This window comes from Vigna radiata, unplaced genomic scaffold (assembly GCF_000741045.1).
Source record: "Vigna radiata var. radiata cultivar VC1973A unplaced genomic scaffold, Vradiata_ver6 scaffold_137, whole genome shotgun sequence".
Taxonomy (NCBI): domain Eukaryota; kingdom Viridiplantae; phylum Streptophyta; class Magnoliopsida; order Fabales; family Fabaceae; genus Vigna; species Vigna radiata.
In genome coordinates, this window is record NW_014543260.1 from 165096 (window position 1) to 174067 (window position 8972).

Genomic DNA, 8972 nt, shown 5'->3' on the forward strand with positions numbered 1-8972 from the left:
TTAAAAAAACATCATCACATCAAATAAACAAAATTATTCAAAAACATACAATGTGCTATCATACCACAAATTTGTCAATCCTTTTCCTATCTCTACACCCTTGCACAAATTCATAATGTAAACCACTTCATTAACATAGCCTATAAAATTGCAAAATTATAAATTACAAAACTTCATGGGACCAATCATGCATCTTTTATATATTGAACGAAATAGGTATAATTACATTGTCCTGTTCTATAATTGTCCAATTAAAAACTTAATACATTAATCAGTCCTTTTTTATTCTAAGAACTAATGGAAAAACAAAATTAGACCCTAAATCAAATTCACCTTTTATATATAAATGTACGCTATTTTGATGATAATATCAAAATATATATACTCACTTTTCTGGAAGTTGCAATGTTGGTATAAATCTCGTAAAATCTTCACAACGTTTGAGTAGTGTACCACTCTTTCAACTAGTAAATATCTTCCATTAGCTTAAGCATTCTCATATGCTAGAATATGGGCAATTGCAACATCTCTCACATCCACCCATCTAAAACAATCATTTTTAAATGTTTCCGCACCTGTATCAAGGAGATGGAACTGTTTTTTCAATTGTCTAAGAATAGTACAGCAAAATAGCATAACATAGTTTGAGTTGAAAAATCATAAAATATCATTAACCCTCCTTCTCTTGTTCCATTTTAGTTGCTCTTTCATTATTTTATATTTCCTTTTCATTTTAATTGATTCATACAACGTTTGAGTTCCAAAAAACTACATTGTGTAATCAAGCTGCAGCCAAATAAAATAATAGAAATTTTAGAGCACAATGTAAACAGTAATTACCATTAACTAAATTTAAAATCATAGTGGCACTAATGTTAAACTCTGGTTGCAAGAGAGGTCCAATAACCAATGTCGGGTTCATTGAAACCATGTCAATACTGTTTTCTTTTACAAATTTTCAGGGAGCATCTTCGGCCAAAGTCTTTGAAAGGACATACCATAACTAAAACATAAATAGGAAATAGCAAAAAAGTGAGAAGAACAAGGTAACATAATATGCATGACATATTATAACACTTTGTTGATATTTGAATGAATGTAAGTATTACAGTGCAATACTTTTTGTGTAATGCATATAAGATAACAACTATTATATGAACATAACGAGACAAGCAGATTAAATTGTTTAGTAGTGTAGTGTAGCTACACATGACAATAAGTCAAAAATGAGTGCATAATATCAAAATTACAAAAAACCTAATTAATCATATGAAGCAAAATCTAGTCTGCAAATGGGATGAAGCTAAATAATTGTTGGTGTTTACTTGTATGCTTTGTTTGAGAAACCTACTACTTTCCCTACAAGATTTTTGAGTTGTCGCTATCCACCTCTATTTTAGATTTTAAACCATTGGCTATAACATCAAACTTAATAGATAAAACATTAGCCATATTGTGAAAAGCTTTTTTGTGTTGTTAGATGCTTTNGAAAGCAAAGAATAGAAGACATTCTCAGCTGAAAGTTATTGATTGTGTCCTTGTGAAATACTATGTTGAGTTTTCCATCAATGGTGTTATAAACACACAATCTCAGAACATTCAGAGTCCCCTACACAACTGGATCCAACAACTCAGTCTGAAACATTAAAGTAAAAACAAATTATTATACAACCATGGATAAAAGAAAAATGAACAAATCCAACTTCAATTGAAACAAACCTGCGGATCATTGGGATTGTTAAAAAAGGAAGAAGCAATATGAAAGACAATGTGACAACCTTGAACGACAGAGTCAAAGGAACCTTCTTCTAGAAGATTCGCCTTGAAGAGATGCAATCTTTCTTTCGCACCATCAAGGTTAAGCAAGTGATCCACCATTCTGGGATCATCTGCACATCACACATTATACTGAATATGGCAAACGAGAGAAGAAAAGAGAAGAAGACAGATATGCATTTCATAATCTTTTTGATGAAAAGTATTCCAGAACAAAAAGATGAACAAAACTAAACCCTAGATTACTAATAAAACCAGTAATCTTGACCCTAACAGATCTAATTTTAGTTTTCGAAATAGTAATGCAACACCATCACTACGAATAATCACTGACGAAAACAGAACAATAAAGACACATACTTGGGTCGCGGATAGTGGCCTTAACGGTGTAACCGCATTCGAGAAGAAGCTTAACGAGCCAGGAAATGATATAACCGGAAGCGCCGGTGACACAGACTACTTGACCTGCTCCGCTGCTCATTAATGCGTCACAACACAGAGATGAGCGTCAAAGAGAGAGGGCTTTACCACTTTGTTGGACAACGATGCTTTAAAGCGAGAAAGAGCGCAATGGGCGAGTTCAACGGAGAATCGCCAAGAAAACGAAAGAGAGAGCACTGGCTTCCGAGAGAACGAAAGAGAGCTTAAGGAAACAAAGAATGTCTTCCACGAATGAAAACAAACCGCGAAATCAAATTTTGGTTTTTTCTTTCCAAATATGCCCTTGCATCTTCCTCTCATCAGTTTTTTTTTTTTAATTTCACATCACCCAACCACATTTTGACACCTGGCTGATGTCAAAATGGTGTCAAAATGTGGTGTTGAAATATCATTTTGCTTATTTTTTTCTCTTCTTCAATGGCCTCAATACTTTGAAGACATGTTTCTTTCTTACCGTCTGTTGTTTCGCAAATCGTTAATTAACAAAAATATTGTGAGAACTGTAGAAGACTATGTAATTAATTTCATTATAAACTTGATTACCTACAATATAAAAACACTGTTTGAGCCACTCATTGGTATGCAAATCATCACGTTGAATGAGTTTGGCTCCATTAACTTCTTCAGTGATGCTTTTTAATTTTAATATAGGTGGTTGCTATAGTGATCTTAACATAGTTTGAACACCACCTCAGACCAAAATATATACGTATTAAAGATATGTATATATTGATAATTCTAATACTATATTTATAAATATTTATAATAGACTTTAAGTCTAACTTAATTCGATAAGATATAATTATAAAATGATATAAGAGACTTCTAATATAACTAATTTTAGAATATGATGTCTACCATATACTAGATGTTTATGTTTTTTTTAAACCATGTGATGCCTAAATATTATGAACATATAAACAATTATTCTAAATTATAAATGAAAATATACATTATTGATAAATTGTAATAAGGATTATCTTCAATATTTTAAAATGTACAAAACCTATAAGAGATCAAGAATAATAAAAAATTAAATTTGGTTCTATTTATAAAGTGCAATGCCTTAAAACAAGATTAGATTGTGGTCCTTTATTGGTGTGAAACGAAAGATACATATTGTTGTCATGATAATCACAATATATAGAAGGAAACTTATCTACGAAAGAGGATATTATGTGCTTTATTATTTACTTGATGACATATATTAAGATTTTAGATAGTGAGAAATTAATGAACATTTTAGTTTTTAGTGAAGATAAACTATATGCAGTAATTTAATTTTGGTTTAATCATTTAATTTTTTTTTTCTATTTCTTTTCAATAGGTTCTTCACTTATTTTTTTTTTAATTAAGTGTCTATTTTTTAAAAATTGAAACAATTAGGTCATTGCAATTAGTTTCATACTAACACCATTAATTAGAGTGTCCCGTGTCAGTTTTTGATTATTTTTTTAATTTTTGAATTATTTTTTTATTTTTTAAAAATTGTTATGTGGCAAGTTAACATTATGCCATGTAACAATGAGAGTGTGATGTGATTTTGAAAGTGTCATGTGTCATTACATTAGTTTCAATTTGGTGTTTGTATTTTTATTTTGTTTCAATTTGATCTTTGAATTTTTATTTTATCTCAATTTAATCTTAATTTTATAAAAATTAAACAATTTCTTCTCTTCCTAAATTCAAACAAAATATAATTTATATATAAATCTTTACAAATATTTTTAATAAAATTGATATTTTTATTAAATATTTTAACAAGATTAAGTTTATTTATATTTATATTTATTATATAAATGTTAATTATGTTATTTAAAAAACAATGACATTATTTTCATGAAATTTTCTTTAATTTTTTATTTTAAGAAAATAAAATTTCATGTCATTAATTTTTCATAGATGTGAAAATGAAATTCCATGTCATTGATATAAAATTTCACTCTTTTTTAAATAAAAAATTTGAAAAAATTTTCATGGAAACAATCATTAAAAATGGTTTCTTCTTCCCACAATCTTCCACATTAATTAGAATTTTCATGAAATTTTATCCAATTTTTTATTTAAAAAAATAAATTTAATGTCATTAGTTAACATTTATATAATTAACTAAATATAAATATAAGTAAACTTAATGTTGTTAAAAATATTAAATAAAAATATCAATTTTAATAAAAATATTTATAAAGATTTATATACCAATTAAATTTTGTTTAAATTTGAGGAAGAGTAAAATTGTTTAATTTTATAGATAAATTAGGAATAAATTGAGACAAAATAAAAATATAAGGATAAAATTGAAACAAAATAAAAATACAATAACGAAATTGATATTAATGTAATGACATATGATTTGATAATGACATGTCACACTGTCATTATCATATAGTACAATGTCAATTTGACACGTGGTAATGTTTTCTTTTAAAAAATGAAAAAATAAAAATTAAATAATTAAATATATTTAAAAAAAAAACAAGGTGACATACTCTCTAATACAAAACTAACAACAAAAATCTAATTACTTTAATTTTTAAAAATTAAAAGCTAAATTAACTTAAACAAGAAATAAGTAAAAAACCTATTTAAAAAAATTATAATAAATAATACTTTTATGAATTATTAAATCTTTAATTTTCCCCATACACAGCCTTTCCCGTACATATCATTGAAGATATGTGAGTCTATCATGAAACCACACCAAACTAGTACCATGTATCCAGCGGAATTATCAATGGTTACGCACGAGGCTGGATAATTTATAAGTGAAGTTAACAAGAGGGGCCATATAACACCTAACAAAAATAAATGGAATGATAATTTGTACACACAAAAATAAAATAAAAGTATGTATGCAGTACTCCAGAAAGTGACGCATTCTGCTTCTTTTGTTCTTGAATTTCCATCTGTCATAATAGTATGATTATTCGTTGTCCCCCAAATTTTGGTGATGAGATGACACACTCAGACCATAGCATAAATAATTTATTAAGCATAGCCCAAGGCAATAGTTGTTAATATGGTGTAATGTCTATGTTGTTTATACTTTTTAATACGATCTTATGTCTAGTATAGGTATTATGTTCTTTAAACTGGATTAGATTGTTCAAATTTTAACAAATTTAGTTTTTTTTGCGACTAGTGTCATAAATACGTAATAAAATATTTCATTTTTAACCTAATTCAAAAATAATATTAACATAAATTTTTAATTTTATTAGAATTAAATAGGTTTATAATTCTTAAACTTGGTCAAAAATTAGAATTTCGTATTTATGACAAAAGTTGATATTTTGATTCACAAACTTTCAAAATGAATAAATATATTTTTTTAATTCAATGTCTTTAAACTTATTTATGTTAAATGACATTTTAATTGTTTCACTGTTTGACACAATTCTACTTCAATGTTAATTGGAAAATATATTTGAAACATTAAATATATTTAATAAAATTTGGTTTACAGAACTAAATTCATGCAATTCTAAAAGATGGAGAACTAAATTGGTCCAATATTTTGAAGAGAAACTAATTCTAATTTTCACCAAATATTAAGAGATTACATACATATTTAACGCTTATGATAAACTTGATAAGTGGCATGCTTTTGTACAAAATACATTACCACTAGTACAAAAAAGGGCTTCAACGTCTAGTGTTCAATGTTAAAAACGAAAAAAAACCAATGTTAAAATTGACTGGTGCCATTATTATAAATAAATGGAATAATTTAGACGTCGAAATAACAAGATTTCGACATCAATTAGTATATGACATCGTAAAAGGAGGATTCTGATGTCAATTAACTTTGGTTTTCCCCACTTCAAACCTTATATAATGTTGCATGGATCAGGTCTTTTAGGAATCTAATAGAAATATAACGTTTGGATAGACAATTTCTATTGAGATTGTTGATAGGAGGAGCATTAATTTTGCTGAACCTTACAATCTCTGAGCTTCTGGTTTTTGATGATGACAACACATAATTAATAACACATGTGTATATGTGTTACATGTTCATTGTCTTTATGATTATGATCATATGAGGACATGTCTGTGTTGTTTCTGTATTGATCATTGCAATTTACTTTGTTATATAATGAGACTTTATTTGTGATTGCATGACAAATGTTTTAGAAAAGAAAAACCACATGCACTTTTGTTGAACTTTAATTGTGTGGCAAAACAATAGTCTTAAGTCGACTTCAATATGAAGTAAGTCGATTAAAACTCGTGGCTTTGCACAAACTTTTTCGTGATCAATTTTCTCTCAATCTTGTAAAGATTGGTGTATTGCCCTGTTGTGACTACAAGAAGAGGACATGCGACGTTCTGGACTTTAAGGATTTTTCAAAGGGCTGAAGACTGTAGGAGAAAGGACATCTTGTTGTTGTTCTTCTTTGTTATATGCCTATATTTTGATTAGAAGGTTAAAGAGGTGTTTTATATTTTTGATGTGTTGTCGCTATAAAAGTGTTAAGTCCCTCGCAAGTATACCAGATCGTTATCAAGTAATATAAAATGGGTAAGTCCAAGTATCGTTTCCCAAAGGACTCTTAGGCCTTACTTTTCATGTAAACCAATCCCATAAGACTTGAGAAGAAATTAATTTTGGGTTTTGAATGCAAAAACAAAAGTAAACATGCAAATGCAGTGAATCAATTGGCTAAAGAAACTATGAATGAATGGAGTTGTTGGGGTTTACAATTTCATCTCATCCACCCTCTTATATCTACTTTTTTTTATCTAATTCGCTTATTTATCATATTGTCATGCAAACTTTCTTGGTCTACCCTTAACTCAATTCCTTGGCGAAAAGAGCCTATTACTAATTATTGGCTTGCTATCCCTAGCCTCCCCTAGTAATTAATAATGCATGATAAACAGAAGCAAAATACAATTGATCGTCCTACCCCTATTCCTAGGCGGTATTAGCATAATCAAGGAATTCCCCCCAGTTCATGACATTATTGTACATTCCCGTATCAATAAAGACAAACAACATTTACCGAATGAGTTAAACGATAAAAGCATTAAGTAAAGGTAAGGAACCCAACAATTGATAAAGATAAGCATATGCAAGCATATAAAGAAGATAAGAATTTCACTAGTAAAAAATAGGGATTATACAGCGCACATTATGCCACGGTTCACCAGAACCCGCAGCATAATGGTGCGCGGTGGCAGTTTTGTAAATAAATCGAACTTATATGCCGCGGTTCCCCACTTAACCGCGACATATACCCCAGTCAGCCATCATCTTTGACTCCACGTTAGGAAAAAAAATTTAATAACAGGGGAATATGCCGCGGTTCTCTGAGAACCGCGACATGTACCCCTGTAACCTCCTGACATTCCCCATCAGTCAGCCCCTGCAATAAATTCACAGGGGAATATGTTGCGATTGGTCAGAGAACCGCGGCATATTCCCCCGTCAATTTATTGCAGGGGCTGACTGATGGGGAATGTCAGCAGGTAACAGGGGGAATAGGCCGCGGTTGGTCAGAGAATTGCGGCATATTCCCCCTACTACCTGCTGACATTCCCCAAAAGGCAGTTGGGAGGCAATTGGGGGGATTCTGAACGTTGGGGAATAGGCCGCGGTTGGTCAGAGAACCGCGGCATATTCCCTGATCTGAGTAAATTTTAAAAATTTCAGAGCATATGCCGCGGTTGGGCGCTGAACCGCGACATATCAGTTTAAAAAAATTTCAAAAATGCCATTTTGAATTATTTTTTTTAAACGAATAGGCCGCGGTTGAGTGTAGAACCGCAGTATAAAGGAGAATATGCTGCGGTTAAGTGTAGAACTGCGGCAAATTCTCTTCTGAAGGTTAAAAAAAACAGAACAATTTTCATCTTCTCCACTTCGCAAACGCTGTTTCAGAGAACTTCTTCTTCCCGCGGACCACCCATCTCATTTTCCTCGTTTTTTCGTCGTTTAAACTCAAAATTGTTCGGTGCATTTGCCATTTTTAATGTTAAGGACCAGTTTTAGCCGATCAAAATCATTTGAAACGCCTTTGTCATTCCTCTCCGGTGCCATTCCTCTTTGCCACACCAAGCTTTTTCGCCGTCCTATTCCAGGTATTTATGCCCTTTTACATTCTTAACATGATTTCTTAGTAGTTTTTGCATTTTAACAATTGCTATAGTTTTGATAATGTAGACATAGAAAATTTAGACAAAAAATTTAGAATTATTACTATTTGCATAATAACAATTAGTATTAGAATTATTAGAATTTAATCTTTAATAGAATTTATAAACCTTATAATATTAATCACTAAGTTTCAATGATATGTATGAAATTGCAAGTTTGATTTTCAGTAGCTTATCTTTTTATGTAATATTTAGGAATATGGATCGAAATTGGATTAATTTACCATGTATTAGTGCTGAGTATGAGAGAGGTGTAGAGGAATTTATACAATTTGCGCAACGTAATGAGGGGAGAAGTGACGATGAAGTGAAGTTTAGATGTCCTTGTGTGAACTGTTTGAATGGAAGAAAGTTGAACGCAACTCAAATTAGAGAATATCTTATTTGTGATGGTTTCCTAAGATGCTATACAACATGGATATGGCACGGCGAAGAAATGCACTTTCCGACTGACTCGCAAACTGAAAATGTTACTGATTCCACCATGGAAGAAGATCGACCGGATGAAGACAAATTAGAGGACATGATCTGCGATGTTGGCGTAGAAAATTTTGCCAAAGCTCATGTGTATGAGACGATGTCGACTGATGCCG

General features: G+C 30.5%; 1 pseudogene; it reads right to left on the bottom strand.

The window, feature by feature from the left end:
- Positions 1-385: 385 nt before the first annotated feature.
- On the bottom strand, positions 386-2257 carry LOC106753541 (annotated as a pseudogene).
- Positions 2258-8972: the final 6715 nt, after the last annotated feature.